The sequence below is a fragment of the Lissotriton vulgaris genome, chromosome 2_1 (assembly GCF_964263255.1).
Source record: "Lissotriton vulgaris chromosome 2_1, aLisVul1.2, whole genome shotgun sequence".
In the NCBI taxonomy this organism is placed as follows: domain Eukaryota; kingdom Metazoa; phylum Chordata; class Amphibia; order Caudata; family Salamandridae; genus Lissotriton; species Lissotriton vulgaris.
This window is the reverse complement of record NC_141687.1, coordinates 1,253,177,607-1,253,194,611: the sequence shown is the minus strand read 5'-3', so window position 1 is coordinate 1,253,194,611 and position 17,005 is coordinate 1,253,177,607.

The window sequence follows — 17,005 nt, the reverse complement described above, 5'->3', positions numbered from 1 at the left end:
CTAACAGTTGCGGAATCGGTGGACGTACATTTTGTAATTAAAATACGACAGGGCCACTTACAATAACATTTTCTAGATATACATTTGCGGGCAAAGAGTTACGAGTCCCATTTATACCGGCGCCATTTTGGGCGAGGCCGGGCAGGTCCAAGATATAGTCAAAATGTCTCCACCAACCATCGGCCAGACCAGAACCCCTTTCGGCCCTTTATGTTACAAGATGGTGTCTTCCATTCAGAAAATATTGGTGGCAGCATTTTGAAAGGAAACAGAAACAGCCGTTCTCCTAGTGAGTTTCACATTGTTACATTTAGGAAGAATGTTGAAGAGTAGTATGTGGAAAATCTGAAGCCATTTTTCTACAAACTCTCAATCAGACTTGGATGGAAAAAAAAACCTGAAGAATGTACAAACAGAAAACCAATTTTTGTCTGTATAGCACCAACAGTAACGCTTGAGTCAGCTTTGTGTCAAGCCGCCATTTTCATTCAATCAATAGCGTCCCCCTGCACACATTCAGGGACCTGGTCGTGTCTTCAGATGAAACGCATTGTAGGAAAAGATGCAGAAAGGAAAAGGAAAAAAGTTCCGCCGGACCTAGTGAAGCTGCAACAGGTGCAAATAAGCTTCAGACAGTCTTACAAGCACTGCTCAGAACTCTCAACTGAGGCACTCAACATCCAGGACTTGCCATTCGGATCTTGGCGCCTTGTATTTTTGTTTTGTTTTTGATGGAGGGGAAAGAACAAAAAACAGACATTGAAAAAGGCTCAACAGTGCAGGGCGCCTTGTGCTGGTTCCGACCTATTCACACATCGGTCCGCTACTGACATCACCTCATAAACCAACGGGGCACCCCACGCCGACTTTCGGCGCAGCATTGTAGGATGGCCACACCAGTGCGGCAATTTGCTGGACACCACCTCGGTGCCATCCAGATCTCGGCGCGTTCATTCATTCAATAGCGTCCCCCTGCACACATTCAGGGACCTGGTCGTGTCTTCAGAAGAAACGCATTGTAGGAAAAGAAGCACAAAGGAAAAGGCAACAAGTTCCGCCGGACCTAGTGAAGCTGCAGCAGGTGCAAATAAGCTTCAGACAGTTCTACAAGCACTGCTCAGAAATCTCAACTGAGGCACTCAACATCCAGGACTTGCCATTCGGATCTTGGCGCCTTGTGCTGGTTCCGACCTATTCACACATCAGTCCACTACTGACATCACCTCATAAGCCAACGGGGCACCCCACGCCATCTTTCGGCGCAGCATTGTAGGATGGCCACACCAGTGCAGCCACTTGCTGGACACCACCTCGGTGCCATCCGGATCTCAGCGCGTTCGAGTCACTGTGCCGGAAGAGTAACCGGAACTCAGCTGAACACGCCGTCTTTCGGCGCAGCATTGTAGGATGGCCACACCAGTACGGCAATTTGCTGGACACCACCTCGGCGCCATCCGGATCTCGGCGCGTTCGAGTCACTGTACCGCAACAGTGACCGCAATTCTGCTGGACACGCCGTCTTTCGGCGCAGCATTGTAGGATGGCCACACCAGTGCGGCAATTTGCTGGACACCACCTCGGTGCCATCCGGATCTCGGCGCGTTGTGCTGCCTTCGGCCTATTCGCACATCGGTCCGCTACTGACGCCGCCTCACGTGCCAACGGATTTTCTACGCTTTTTGTAGCCCTATGTCGCATAACAGGTCATGTGACTTGTTTATAAAACTTTTCATTGGTTCATTTTACTTTTGGTTTCCTAAAGATGGAAGGCTTGGTCATATGACCTAAAAATAACACTTTTCATTGGTTTAGAACATTTTTTTTTCCCAAACGATGAAAGCCCCACCTTGTTTCTGGATCATTCAGACTGAAGCTGGCGTCAGCATGAGAGCACCACCATCTCGTGGCTCCGTCGTGGTCATTCCGCGAGCAATCATGGCAGCCGCTCCCCACCGGAAGCCTGCGGGAGTCGGGGGCCCCCAAGACTTTTATACAATCTTCACGGCTGAGGGGACGCTTTTCGAGAATGGAGCCCAAGCCCTAGCAGGCAAGCGTCCGACTTCCAAGGTGTCCCAGGGCCATTTCAGTGGACCAGGCCCAAAACCGAAGAGCCGTCCGCCATTTTGACAGCCATGTGGCAGCCGCCTATCGCTGCACTGCAAGAGTGGGAGCAACTCAACAACATGGTGAGCGAGACGCTGTAGCCGCAAGAGCGGGCGCAACTCAGCTGGATGGCCGCCACCTGGGGAGGCCCGTTCACGCCGCCTCCCCCCCCCCCCCCCGGGCCGCCGCACGCCAATTTTCGGAGCAGCATTGTAGGATACCAAAACCAGTGCGGCAGTTTACTGGACATCACCTGGGTGCCTGTCGTACATGTTGTGTCAGCCATGTGACACTGGACACAGACCGCTACTGACGAGGCCTCCCCCCGCACCACCCGGGACGCCCCACGCTGTTTTTCTGTGCTGCATTGTAGGATCCCTAAACCAGTGCGGCACCCAGGCGACATCACCTGGGTGCCGTCCAGAACTCTGCACGTTGTGCTGCCTTGGGACTATTCGCACAGCAGACCGCTACTGACGAGGCCTCCCCCCGCCCCACCCGGGACGCCCCACGCCAATTTTCGGAGCAGCATTGTAGGATCCCTAAACCAGTGCGGCACCCAGGCGACATCACCTGGGTGCCGTCCAGAACTCTGCACGTTGTGCTGCCTTGGGACTATTCGCACAAAAGACAGCTTCTAACCATTGTTGCTTTTTGTGTTAATAAATGTTTAAATGTTTTTAGTTTTTGTTCTGTTCATTATCGTTAAAAGTTAATAAAGTTTTATAACCTTAATTTGTTGGAGTGTTATCTATTTTTTGAAAAACGGGTGAATGGGGCCTTGAATCGGGTTATTGTCATGTGTGGGCTTTGGAAGTGTGCTGCTGCAGGATCGGACATTTCAAACTCAAATGCACGTTCTTTTTCTTACCTTTCCGAAGCATGGAGCGCAATAGCAGGCAGAGAAAGGGTGATGCACGTGTTGAACACTACCTGACCTGGCAAGTTGCTGGCAGTGCCCCCCCGCCCGCTCCTGAAAGAGGGCACACACACACCGCCGCCCCGAGTACTTCACAAATCTTTAAAAGACCATGCGCTTGTTCATGAGGCTTAAATGGTTTATCACCTCTTCTAGAACCCCTGCATCGACCCTCTGACGTTTCATGGAAAAATTACCATGTAACACAATACCAAGCCCTGTCAGCTGAAACCCCCAAGGAATCGTGGGGCATATTATCAAGGGGGTTTATCTCCGCTTTTTTGGCTTTAAAAACCATGAAAGCGGAGATAAAATTATTTCCCTATTATCAAGCTGTCGCTAACACCAGTTAGTGACAGCTAAAAGGAGATAGCGACCATCTTGGGCCCCGCTTTGCATGTCAGTGATACTTATCACTAATGACATGCAAAGTGGCGTGCCAAGATGTTAGCGACTGGAAACAGTCCCTAACATCGCTACCTTCTATTACCAACTTTTGGAGATATTCGCGCTAAGCGCGAATATCTCCAAAATCTAACACCTGCCCTGAGCAGTTCTTAGCCATGTTATCCAATGGGAGGTGGATAACATGGCTAAGAGCATTTGCTCGATAATACATGAATATCGCTGACTTTTCTGCGATAATAGCAAGGTTTATCTGCGATAAAAATCGCCGATGTGCGGCGATAATTTTTGTCTCTAAACAAGTTAGAGACAAAAATTATCGCTAGTTGTTCGTAATATGCCCCCGGGTTTTTGCTTGCAGAAATCGGGAGGCGGGAGACTAGCACTGAAATCAGTAGTCACACGCCTGAATCGGGAGGGTTGGCATGTCTGAATTCTCTACAGCTGGGGCCATAAACTACATCCGCAGGGGTAGGTGATAGCCTGGGACCAGCCTGGCATCTAAAATGGCTGCCGTGCACAACAAAATTGTGGCATTGGAAAAAAGGCAAGATGGCGCAGCCGCTGGAAGAGATGTATCAACATATATCAGCCTCCTCAGCCACCCTCAGGAAACATAGGGGATTAGGATACGTCTCCCGCACCCCCTTATACCTAGTAATTTAATTAACGAAGCACAAAATGGCGAATTCCCGTTTCGCTACCAGTTTGCGGCCCAGTTCGCGGCCCGTGAAGCGCTTCTACCGTGAAAAATCATTTTTTTTTTATTTTCCCCACCGGACCCTTTAATAACCCCAACAACATTCCTAGGGGGTCAAGAGGGGGATACCTTGCCCCCTTTCATTAAATTCCCCCTTAGTTTTTCACCTTTTCTTCTCTCTCGATCCTACCGAGAGACAAGATGGCGGCCGCTCCGGACTGTCACGCAGCAAAAAAAAAAAAAAAGCTCACGCACAGCCGCTGGAAGAGATGTATCAACATATATCAGCCTCCTCACCCACCCTCAGGAAACATAGGGGATTAGGATACGTCTCCCGCACCCACTTATAACTAGTAATTTAATTTACGAAGCACAAAATGGCGAATTCCCGTTTCGCTACCAGTTCGCGGCCGCGCTTCTACCGTGAAAAATCATTTTTTTTTTATTTTCCCCACGGGACCCTTTAATAACCCCAACAACATTCCTAGGGGGTCAAGAGGGGGATACCTTGCCCCCTTTCATTAAATTCCCCCTTCGTTTTCCACCTCTTCTTCTCTCTCGATCCTACCGAGAGACAAGATGGCGTCCGCTCCGGACTGTTTAGAATGTTGACAGACACCGGAGAGCCAATCAGCTTTCTGCGCGCAAAGTTCCGATAAGCGAAAAGTAAGCGGACCGGATCGCTGCCCAGAGCGCTGTTACAGATATATATCTTGGTTTGAACGTTAATTTCTCAAAAACTACTGGAGCACATATATTGAGACCTAGCAAAGGCACATCGGGCTAACAGTCCCTACAATTTTGCCAAGTTTCGTGCAAATCCATTCAGCCGTTCGAGCTAAAAGTGAGTCCAACCGCCCTATGGAAAAATGAATGGGAAAAACGCGTTTTGGGACCCCCCTTTTTTCTCAGCCCCCCCTTGACGAAACCCCACCAAATTTTCAGGGGCTGCTCAGAAACAAAATGTGCCATTTTCCTGAAAATTTCAGCCGATTCCGTCCACAAACGCCAAAGTTATTAGACATAGAATTTTCAAAAGTCCCATAGAGAAAAAATCCTAACTATATATACCTACTGGCGATAGCCAGTAGGTAATATATATATATATATATATTCACTGAAAAAACCATAGGTTATAGACCATATATAGTTAGGAATTCGCATTTACAAAACCTTATTTTACTCACACAAAACCATTGAAATTCCATATATTGTTAGTTGCACTAACTATATATCGCGCACCCGCAATCCACTGCTGATGATGTCACATATTACATCATTCATGACATGGTCAGTGACATCACTGATGACATCACTGATGACATCTCAAATGACATCACTGATGACATCTCAAATGACATCACTGATGACATCACTGATGACATCTCATTTGACATTACTGATCACATTACTGATGATATCATTCATGTGATAATACGATGAACCTCTTCAGACTCTAATATAACCTTAGATACAATCAGTGTAAACAGACACTCACAGACTGTCACTCATCCATGGAGTTACTCACACACCTAGTCAGTCATGCAAAGAATCAATCACACCTCCATTTCCTCAACTATACAGTTATACAAACTTTACTTATTCAAACATATACTAACACATATTTACTCTCTTATACAATCCCTGATACAAGTTCACAATGATCCATACAGCCACTCACACATTCACTGGCTCTTATGCACAGTTATTTATATATGTCAACTTTCACATGTACTGTGTTTTACATATGTACTTACTTTGAAATGTAGCACTGAGATATCCATTCACTCACCAATATACTCATGCACACAGTCAACTGTCCATACAGCTGTTTCTACATGCACTTTTGAACCCATACACCTAGGGAATCAACTGCTCACACATCTATACACAGAGTTATACACCTCCCAGCCACCCACACACATACTCAGTCTCCCATACAAATACTTGGGCAACCATTCAATAACCCATATAGGTTCTGATATAGCTACTGATTTAAACATGCAGCAGTTTACAGAACAACATAAATAATGATTGCCAAATTAAGACACTTTAATCACTAACCCATGCACTCAGTGAGACACATTTAATCATTCTCTCATACAGTCAGTCATGCACCTACTAAATCCTTCATCCAGACACTTATACATCCACTCATTCTTCAATATGTAAGACATATTTTAACTTTACAGAAACATACAGTCACTGGGTGTTGTCATCAGTGATGTCATCGGTGATGTCATTTGAGATGTCATCAGTGATGTCATCAGTGATGTCACTGACCATGTCATGAATGATGTAATATGTGACATCATTAGCAGTGGATTGCGGGTCCGCGATATATAGTTAGTGCAACTAACTATATATGGAATTTCAATGGTTTTGTGCAAATAAAATAAGGTTTTTTAAATGCTAATCCCTAACTATATATGGTCTATAACCTATGGTTTTTTCAGTGAATTTTCAAGGTTTTGTAAATGCAAATTCCTAACTATATATGGTCTATAACCTATGGTTTTTTCTGTGAATATACATATATACATACATATATAAACATATATCATCTGTATATCTATATAAATACAAACATAAATGCATGCATACATATACTTATATGCATACAGATGCATGTTATTTACATGAAAGTTGAAAAAACACTAATAAAAGCAAAGCTAAAAAGCCACCTCATTACAAACAGAATGGCTTTAACTTAAACGAGGGCGAGATCTATTGCATTTTCAATGCTTGTTTACTTTGGTTCCATCAAGAAGGCATTCAGATGTGTCACAAATTTGCCATAAATTCTGAATGTTAGCACTCTAGTTGCACATTAGATCACTGTAGTAAAGCTACTGCTCACCAGGGACGTCTGCTGCTGGTATTCAAAGTGCATGTTTCAGTCTGCATGTCAGAATTTTTTTAATGGAATAGAAGAGGATTTGAGAAGTCACTCAAAATGATCCCTAATTCTTCTTTCTGAAGCACTAATCATACTTTCTATGGCAAAATTAACCCCCTCATGTTGTTCCTTTTTAAATTGAGTATTTTCAGACTTACCACTTCATTCCAATCAAGATGGCTTCTGGTGTGCCATACTTTTGTCATAAGTAAGACTGTTAGCGCTCTAGTTGTTCTTTAGAACACTCTGGGACATTCTGTCATTGGGCTATACTTGGGGTACATCTGGGTGATATTTGGGCTACATTTGGGCTCTTTTGTCTCTGGTGGCCATTTTGGGAGACTGCATGTCAGAATTTTTTAATGAAATAGAAGAGGATTTGAAAAGTCACTCAAAATGTGCCCTAATTTTTCATTCTGCAGCACTAATCATACTTTCTATGGCAAAATATACCCCCTCATGTTTCTTTTTAAATTAAATGTTTTAAGAGTTACCACTTTATTCCAATCAAGATGGCTTCAGGTGTGCCATACCTTTGTAATAAGTAGGACTGTTAGCGCTCTAGTTGTTCTTTAGAACACTCTGGGACATTCTGTCATTGGGCTATACTTGGGCTACATCTGGGTGATATTTGGGCTACATTTGGGCTCTTTTGTCTCTGGTGGCCATTTTGGGAGACTGCATGTCAGAATGTTTTAATGAAATAGAAAAGGATTTGAGAAGTCACTCAAAATGTGCCCTAATTTTTCATTCTGCAGCACTAATCATACTTTCTATGGCAAAATATACCCCCTCATGTTGTTTCTTTTTAAATTAAATGTTTTAAGAGTTACCACTTTATTCCAATCAAGATGGCTTCAGGTGTGCCATACCTTTGTAATAAGTAGGACTGTTAGCGCTCTAGTTGTTCTTTAGAACACTCTAGGAGGCTGCAGTAGAACACAAAGGAATCAACTGACAGTCTCTGTCCTTGTTGGATGTACATGTTTTACTGAGAATGTCAGACTTCATTTTCACATGACTGAGAAAGATAATGTGAATTTACAGAAAATATGCTTTCAGTTTAGCTTATAGATCCCCTTCCAAACCACTGTGGGAAAATCATGAGATATTAGTTTTCTTTCAAACAATATTCATGATATCACAGCAGAAGGTTTTTTCACATGGTAAAATCACCTTAGAACCCACCACAATTTCTAAAACGAGTATGGTACCATCAACAAATGATTTATAATGTAACTAAAGTCCTAAAACCCTCTATTAACTACAATGCTTTTTAATGAGGTGCTATCATGTATATTGGTCCCAAGATGGCTGCCAACACTTCTTGGATGAAGTGCTGACAGCCAATCAGATCAGATGTGTGGTTAGGCTCCGCCCAGATATATATCTTTTTTTGAACCTAAATTACTCAAAATCCACTGGAGCACATATATTGAGACCTAGCAAAGGCACATCGGGCTAACAGTCCCTACAATTTTGCCAAGTTTCGTGCAAAACTATTCAGCCGTTCGAGCTAAAAGTGAGGCCAACCGCCCTATGGAAATTAACATGGGAAAAACGCGTTTTGGGACCCCCCTTTTTTCTCGGCCCCCCCTTGATGAAACCCCCCCAAATTGTCAGGGGCTGCTCAGAAACAAAATGTTCCATTTTCCTGAAAATTTCAGCCAATTCAGTCCACAAACGCCAAAGTTATTAGACATAGAATTTTCAAAAATCCCATAGAGAAAAAATCCTAACTATATATACCTACTGGCGACCGCCAGTAGGTAATATATATATATATATATGTATATATATTCACTGAAAAAACCATAGGTTTCACACACGTTATAGTTAGGAATTATCATTTAAAAAACCTTGCAAATTCATTGAAAATATCATAGGTTTCACACATGTTATAGTTAGCTGAACATTTCTGTCATACAAAACCTTTGAAATTCCTTCGTTATAGTTAGCTCAGCTAACTATAACTTGCGCGCCCCCAATGCTCTGCTGATGACGTCACATATTACATCACTCATGACATGGTCAGTAACATGACTCATGACATCACTGATGACATCTCAGATGACATTACTGATGACATCATCCAGTGAATGTGTGTCTTTCTGAAAAATCAAATGTTTTTTATATATGTATACCTAAACGCCGATCGAAGAATAAACAGTAAAATAAGTGTCAAAATGGATGGCTTTTTTTGTAAAATTGATTGAACAACTTATTTATTAACTGTATCTTAGTGAATACATGTATTAGCGAGTGATGTTTAAATATGTAAAAATCTCTATCAGTGTCTCACTTTATGTATAACTAGCTGCATAGGTTGGTGAGTAGCTACATGAGTGTCCATATGGGTTATTAGTTTGTTTTTAGACTATCAGTACAACTGTCTGTATGGTTTGATAGGGGGTAATAATTAGCGAACAGATGGATGAATGACTGACTCACTGTTTGTATGTGTTTTAAAGACAGCATGTGTGCAGGACTGTATGGGTGGATGAGTGTGTGTATGGGTGTGTTAGTGAGTGAATGACTGTCTCAATAGTATCTTTATGAGTAAGTACATAGGTTTTAAACTAGTATATGTGAGTATTGATGTATATAAGAGAGTATATGTGAGTGAGAGATTGGAAGTATTCCTCTATAAATAAATATGTGTTTCTATAATTGATTGTTTAAGAGAGTAAGTACGTGTACGTTTTTATAGAAGTAAGTGTAGTGGTGTGTGTATACCTGTTTATGTAAGTAAATGGAAGTTTGATAGTTTATTTGCATGTGTGAGTATGTATGTGAGTAACTTTATGGATGAGTATCGTGTGTAACAGGATGTATAGGTGTATGATTACATATGATGAGTGAGTACATGTATGACTGGCTACAGAGAACTGATGGTGAATGAGTAGATGTGTATGTAGATGTTGGAATTACTGAATAGGTTGTTGTAACTGGTATTGATATCTCCATTTTTTAGAAAATTTTAGTTTCTATTTTTGAATGTGTGTATCAAAGGTTATATTACGCTGAGAAGAGGTCTGCCACTCTGTCACAAGGATGATGTCATCAGTGATGTCATCAGTGATGTCATCTGAGATGTCATCAGTGATGTCACTGACCATGTCATGAGTGATGTAATATGTGACGTCATCAGCAGTGCATTGCAGGCGTGCAAGTTATAGTTAGCTGAGCTAACTATAACGGATGAAGTTCAAAGGTTTTGAATGACAGAAATGTTCAGCTAACTATAACATGTGTGAAACCTATGGTTTTTTCAATGAATTTGAAAGGTTTTTTAAATGCTAATTCCTAACTATAATGTGTGTGAAACCAATGTTTTTTTAGTGAATATATATATCTATCTATATATATATTCACTGAAAAAACCATAGGTTTCACACCAGTTATAGTTAGGAATTAGCATTTAAAAAACCTATTAAATTCACTGAAAAAACCATAGGTTTCACACCAGTTATAGTTAGCTGGAAATTTTACTGATATAAAACCATTGAAATTCCCACGTTATAGTTAGTCGGACTCACTATAACTTGCGCGTGCAATGCACTGCTGATGACATCACATATTACATCACTCATGACATGGTCAGTGACATCACTCATGACACCATCCTTGTGACATAGTGACAGACCTCCTTTCACTATAATGTAACCCTTGAGACACATATTCAAAAATAGAAACTGAAATTTTTTAAAAAATGGAGATACCTATATCAGTTACAACAAGCAATTCAGTAATTCCACTATCTATATACACATCCACTCATTCACCAATAGTTCTATATAGTCACTCATACATATACTCACTCATCATATGAAGTGATACACCTATACATCCTGTTACACACCGACATTCATCCAAAAGTTACTCACACACATATTCACACGTGCAAATAAACTATTGGACATCCATTTATTTGAATATAGAGTTATACACACACTTCCACCTTACTTCTATTTAAAATTACACATATTTATTCTCTTAAACAATCACTTATAGAAACACATACTTATTTAAACAGGAACTCTTACAATCTCTTACTCTCACATATACTCACTTATATACATCAATATTCATATATACTAGATTAAAACATATGTAGTTACTGATAAAGACACTAGTGAGACAGTCATTCACTCACTAACAAACACATATAGACACTCATCCACCCATACAGTCCTGTACATATGTTGTCTTCAAAACACATACAAACAAAGAGTCAGTCACTCATGCATCTATGTGCTAAGTAATACCCCCACCAAACCATATAGACACTCATACTGATACTAATAAAAATATCTAATAACCCATATACATACACATGAGTGGATGTGTATTAGATGGTGATATTACTGAATTGGTTGTTGTAACTGGTATGGGTATATCCACTTTTTTGAAAATATTAGTTTCTATTTTTGAATATGTGTTTCATGGGTTACATTACACTGAAAGGAGGTCTGTCACTGTGTCACAAGGATGGTGTCATCAGTGATGTCATGAGTGATGTCACTGACCATGTCATGAGTGATGTAATATGTGATGTCATCAGCAGTGCATTGCACGCGCAAGTTATAGTGAGTCCGACTAACTATAACGTGGGAATTTCAATGGTTTTATATCAGTAAAATTTCCAGCTAACTATAACTGGTGTGAAACCTATGGTTTTTTCAGTGAATTTAATAGGTTTTTTAAATGCTAATTCCTAACTATAACTGGTGTGAAACCTATGGTTTTTTCAGTGAATTTCATAGGTTTTTTAAATGCTAATTCCTAACTATAACTGGTGTGAAACCTATGGTTTTTTCAGTGAATTTCATAGGTTTTTTAAATGCTAATTCCTTTGTATATCGAGTTTCTAACCTTTTTTTTTTTTACAATTTGCTGTTTTTTTTTAAGTATTCATTTTTTCTTATAATTTTTTTCTTTTGCGCTCTGGGTGCGCGCTCCGGGAAGCTTTCAGCTAAGCTCTCCTGTAAGCTTCTCCGAGAGCTCATCTGAAAGCGCACCCAGAGCGCAACTGTCGTTCGTGAAAAAAAAATATGAATGAAAAGTTAATAATAATGCAAAACATTTCGTACCATACAAATAAAATTAGTTTTTTTTAATATGGAAAATGATTATGCATTTCTATAAAAGATTGATGACGTCACTTCGGCGCGCAACGTAAGTGCCCTCGGAAGCGCATACGTGCGCGGCGCATAAACGCACGGAAAAGCGCCTACGATCGCGCCACGTTTGCGCCCCGGAAGCGCCTACGATCGCGCTGCGTAAACGCACCCGGAAGTGCTCCGGAGCGCGCAGCGTAAACGCGTCGGGTCATGTGACCCTCAAATAACACTTTTCATTGGTTGCTAACAGTTTTTTTTTACAATGAATGAAATCCCCACCCATTTCCTTCACTTCTTCTTTCACTTTTGTGACTGAAAGACCTGCCTTTTTTGCTGCTCCATATTCCTGGATTCATCATGGCTGCCAGACCATCCAGCAGTGAAGATGACTTCATTGATGAAGAGCCTCCTACCCCAAAGGTGAAGGAACATTTCATTTGGAAATTTTTTAAGTTTCCAGAAGGCCAGAAGAAGGTGAATGCACCAAAAGTAGAGTGCAGGATCTGCAAACAGGTCCTGTCACGGGGTAACCCCCAAAAAAAATACTCTTTTGGGAACTTTACGATGATCCGACATGTGGAGAGGAGGCACCCCCAGAATTTTGCCCGGGAAAGTGTCAGGGCTCTGGCACAGGAGGTTCCCAGAGATGGGGCCTCTACATCAACAGGAGGAGCAACTTCTTCTGGAAGAGACCAATCTCAGGGGCAGGTAGCCAACATCCAACCTGCATTCAACCATGGGCTCGTCAGATGCAGATACTGCAATCAACTCCTCACCTATGGGGAGCAAAGTGTCCAGCTCATGGTTCGGGCATTAGAGAACCATCACTGCCCTTCCCACCCCTAATTTTTTTCTTTTCTTTTTGCTCCTGTTGAGCAGTTTCTATTCCCTGTTTTTGTTCCTCTTCAGTTAAAAGAAGAAAACCAAAAGTTCTTTTCAGAACTACCTCCAATTCTCATCAAAGAGCTATAATCTTAAAAAATGAAGAGTAAGTGAAATATAGTGCATTGATAATTGAAAGGAGAATGAGTAAGAAAGAACAGAAAGGTATGAGAGGTGAAAGGAAGTGAAGTAGGAGGAATGAAAGAAGGTGAGTGTTAGAAAAGAAAGTTATGACACAGTGAATAAACTGGAGTATTTCTGACATATCTGTAAACACAAAAGTAACGCATTGCAGGAGTGCGTCACAAAAGTGACGCAACTCCAGTAATGTGTCCTTTCACATGGAAAAAGCACCATGTGAAAGGTTTGCTGTGAAGCAGGCGCAAGATTTTGGCGCAACTGCATCCTAAAAGTGACGCACTGCGTCATTATTACCAAGCTTTTTGCAAGGAACACCCCCTCTGCATGCATTATACCTGACACTATTTTTTAAAAAGTGACGCATCTAGGTACATGGGTCACTTTTTAAAACTCTGCGCCATATTGTATCTGCATCAGGTATATTGTATGCAGAGGGGCAATCCCGCGCAAAAAGCTTGGTAATAACAACGTACTGAAATCTATGAGATTTCCCTGCGTCACTTTTAGGATGCTATTGCGTCAAAATTTTGCGCCGGCCTCGCATCACTTTTATGTTTACACATATGTCAGAAATACTGACGTATCTGTAGCTCCTTGCAACATGATTCGTCATACATTAAATATGACACATCTGGAATGTCATAAGGACTGTGGACAGAAAAGTGACGCATCACACCAGCAGTGTAATAAAATGTGCCTCGTTGCACTATATTTAAAGGATGCAACAGCATCCTAAAAGTGACGCAGTGAAATCTCAAACATTTCACTGCGTCGCTATTACAAAGCTTTTAGTGGGAGAACACCCCCTCTGCATGCATTATACCTCACGCAGATATAATGTGGCGCTTGATTTTAAAAAGTGACCCATCTACCTAGATACCTCACTTTTTAAATATAACGCAACGCGGCACATTTTTTTACACTACTGGTGCAATGCGTCACTTTTCTGTGCGCACTCCTTATGACATTCCAAGTAACGCATTGCTGGAGTGCGTCACAAAAGTGACGCAACTCCAGTAATGTGTCCTTTCAAATGGGGAAAGCAGCATATGAAAGGTCTTGCCTCAGTCTAACACCTGCTGTAAAGCAGGCACAAGATTTTGACGCAACAGCATCCTAAAACTGACGCAGTGAAATCTGAAAGATTTCACTGCGTCGCTATTACAAAGCTTTTTGCGGGAGAACACCCCCTCTGCATGCATTATACCTGACGCTATTTTTAAAAAGTGACGCATCTAGGTACATGGGTCACTTTTTAAAACTCTGCGCCATATTGTATCTGCAACATGATTCGTCATACATTAAATATGACACATCTGGAATGTCATAAGGAGTGCGCACAGAAAAGTGACGCATAACACCAGCAGTGTAATAAAATGTACCTCGTTGCACTATATTTAAAAAGTGACGCATCTAGATAGATGCGTCACTTTTTAAATATTGCATAACAATGCGCATTTTTTTACACCGCTGGTGCGTCACAAAAATTGACGCACAGGAAGCGCAAAACTAACAGCGCAAGGCCTTCATAAATATAATCCTGGATTTTCCCCGTGCTTCGCCGGTGCGCGTACCATGCGCTTCCCCCGCGCAAAACGAAAAAAAAATTTTAATGCCCTGCAGGACCCTATTTTAGTCCCTACATCAAACCTAGGGGGTCAGAGGGGGTCTACTCTTCCCCCTTATGGTCATTTGCCCCTTTTTTTTTCAAACCCCTTGTGTCTCGATTTTACCGAGACACAAGATGGCGGCCGCTCCGGACTGTTTAGAATGTTTACAGACAACTGAGAGCCAATCAGCTTCCTGCGCGCAAGTCGCGTGCCGCGCCTGGAGCGCACTCGGGTGCGCGCACGGGAGAGCGCCTATAGATATATATATTTTTTTGAACCTAAATTACTCAAAATCCACTGGAGCACATATCTTGAGACATAGCAAAGGCACATCGGGCTACCAGTCCCTACAATTTTGACAAGTTTGGTGGAAATCCATTCAGCCGTTCGGGCTAAAAGTGAAATCGACCGCCCTATGGAAATTAACATGGGGAAAACGCGTTTTGGGACCCCCCTTTTATCTCGGCCCCCGCTTGACGAATCCCCCCCAAACTTTCAGGGAAGGACCGGACCGCCATGAGACCATTTTCCTGAAAATTTCAGGCAGATTCGTCAACCGGCGCCAAAGTTATTCAAAATAGAATGTTGAGATTTAACATTGAAAATTATCCTAACTATAACTACCTACTGGCGACTGCCAGTAGGTAATATATATATATATATATATATATATATATATATATATATATATATATATATATATATATATATATATATATATATATATTCAATGAAAAAACCATAGGTTATAGTCCATATATAGTTAGGAATTTGCATTTACAAAACCTTGAAAATTCACTGAAAAAACCATTGGTTATAGACCATATATAGTTAGTGATTAGCATTTACAAAACCTTAATTTACTCGCACAAAACCATAGAAATTCCATATATAGTTAGAAGCGCTAACTATATATCGCGCACCCGCAATCCACTGCTGATGATGTCACATATTACATCATTCATGACATGGTCAGTGACATCACTGATGACATCACTGATGACATCTCAAATGACATCACTGATGACATCACTGATGACATCTCATTTGACATTACTGATCACATCACTGATGATATCATTCATGTGATAATACGATGAACCTCTTCAGACTCTAATATAACCTTAGATACAATCAGTGTAAACAGACACTCACAGACTGTCACTCATCCATGGAGTTACTCACACACCTAGTCAGTCATGCAAAGAATCAATCACACCTCGATTTCCTCAACTATACAGTTATACAAACTTTACTTATTCAAACATATACTAACACATATTTACTCTCTTATACAATCCCTGATACAAGTTCACAATGATCCATACAGTCAGTCACACATTCCCTGGCTCTTTTGCACAGTTATTTATATATGTCAAGTCTCACATGTACTGTGTTTTACATATGTACTTACTTTGACATGTAGCACTGAGATATCCATTCACTCACCAATACACTCATGCACACAGTCAACCGCCCATACAGCTGTTTCCACATGCACTTTTGAAACCATACATCTAGTGAATCAACTGCTCAGACATCTATGCACAGAGTCATACACCTCCCAGCCACCCACACACACACTCAGTCTCCCATACAAATACTTGGGCAACCAATCAATAACCCATATAGTTACTCATATAGCTACTTATCAACACATGCAACAGTTTACAGAACAACAGACATAATGATGCACAAATTAAGACAGTTTAGTCACTAACCCATGCACTCAGTGAGACACATTTAATCACTCACTCATACAGTCAGTCATGCACCTACTAAATCCTTCATCCAGACACTTATACATCCACTCATTCTTCAATATGTAAGACATATTTTAACTTTACAGAAACATACAGTCACTGGATGTTGTCATCAGTGATGTCATCAGTGATGTCACTGACCATGTCATGAATGATGTAATATGTGACATCATCAGCAGTGGATTGCGGGTGCGCGATATATAGTTAGCGCTTCTAACTATATATGGAATTTCTATGGTTTTGTGCGAGTAAATTAAGGTTTTGTAAATGCTAATCACTAACTATATATGGTCTATAACCAATGGTTTTTTCAGTGAATTTTCAAGGTTTTGTAAATGCAAATTCCTAACTATATATGGACTATAACCTATGGTTTTTTCATTGAATTTCAATGGTTTTTTAAAAGCTAATATCTGTAGCTGTAAAATATATTCTTCTTTAAATCTTGAAATATATTTTT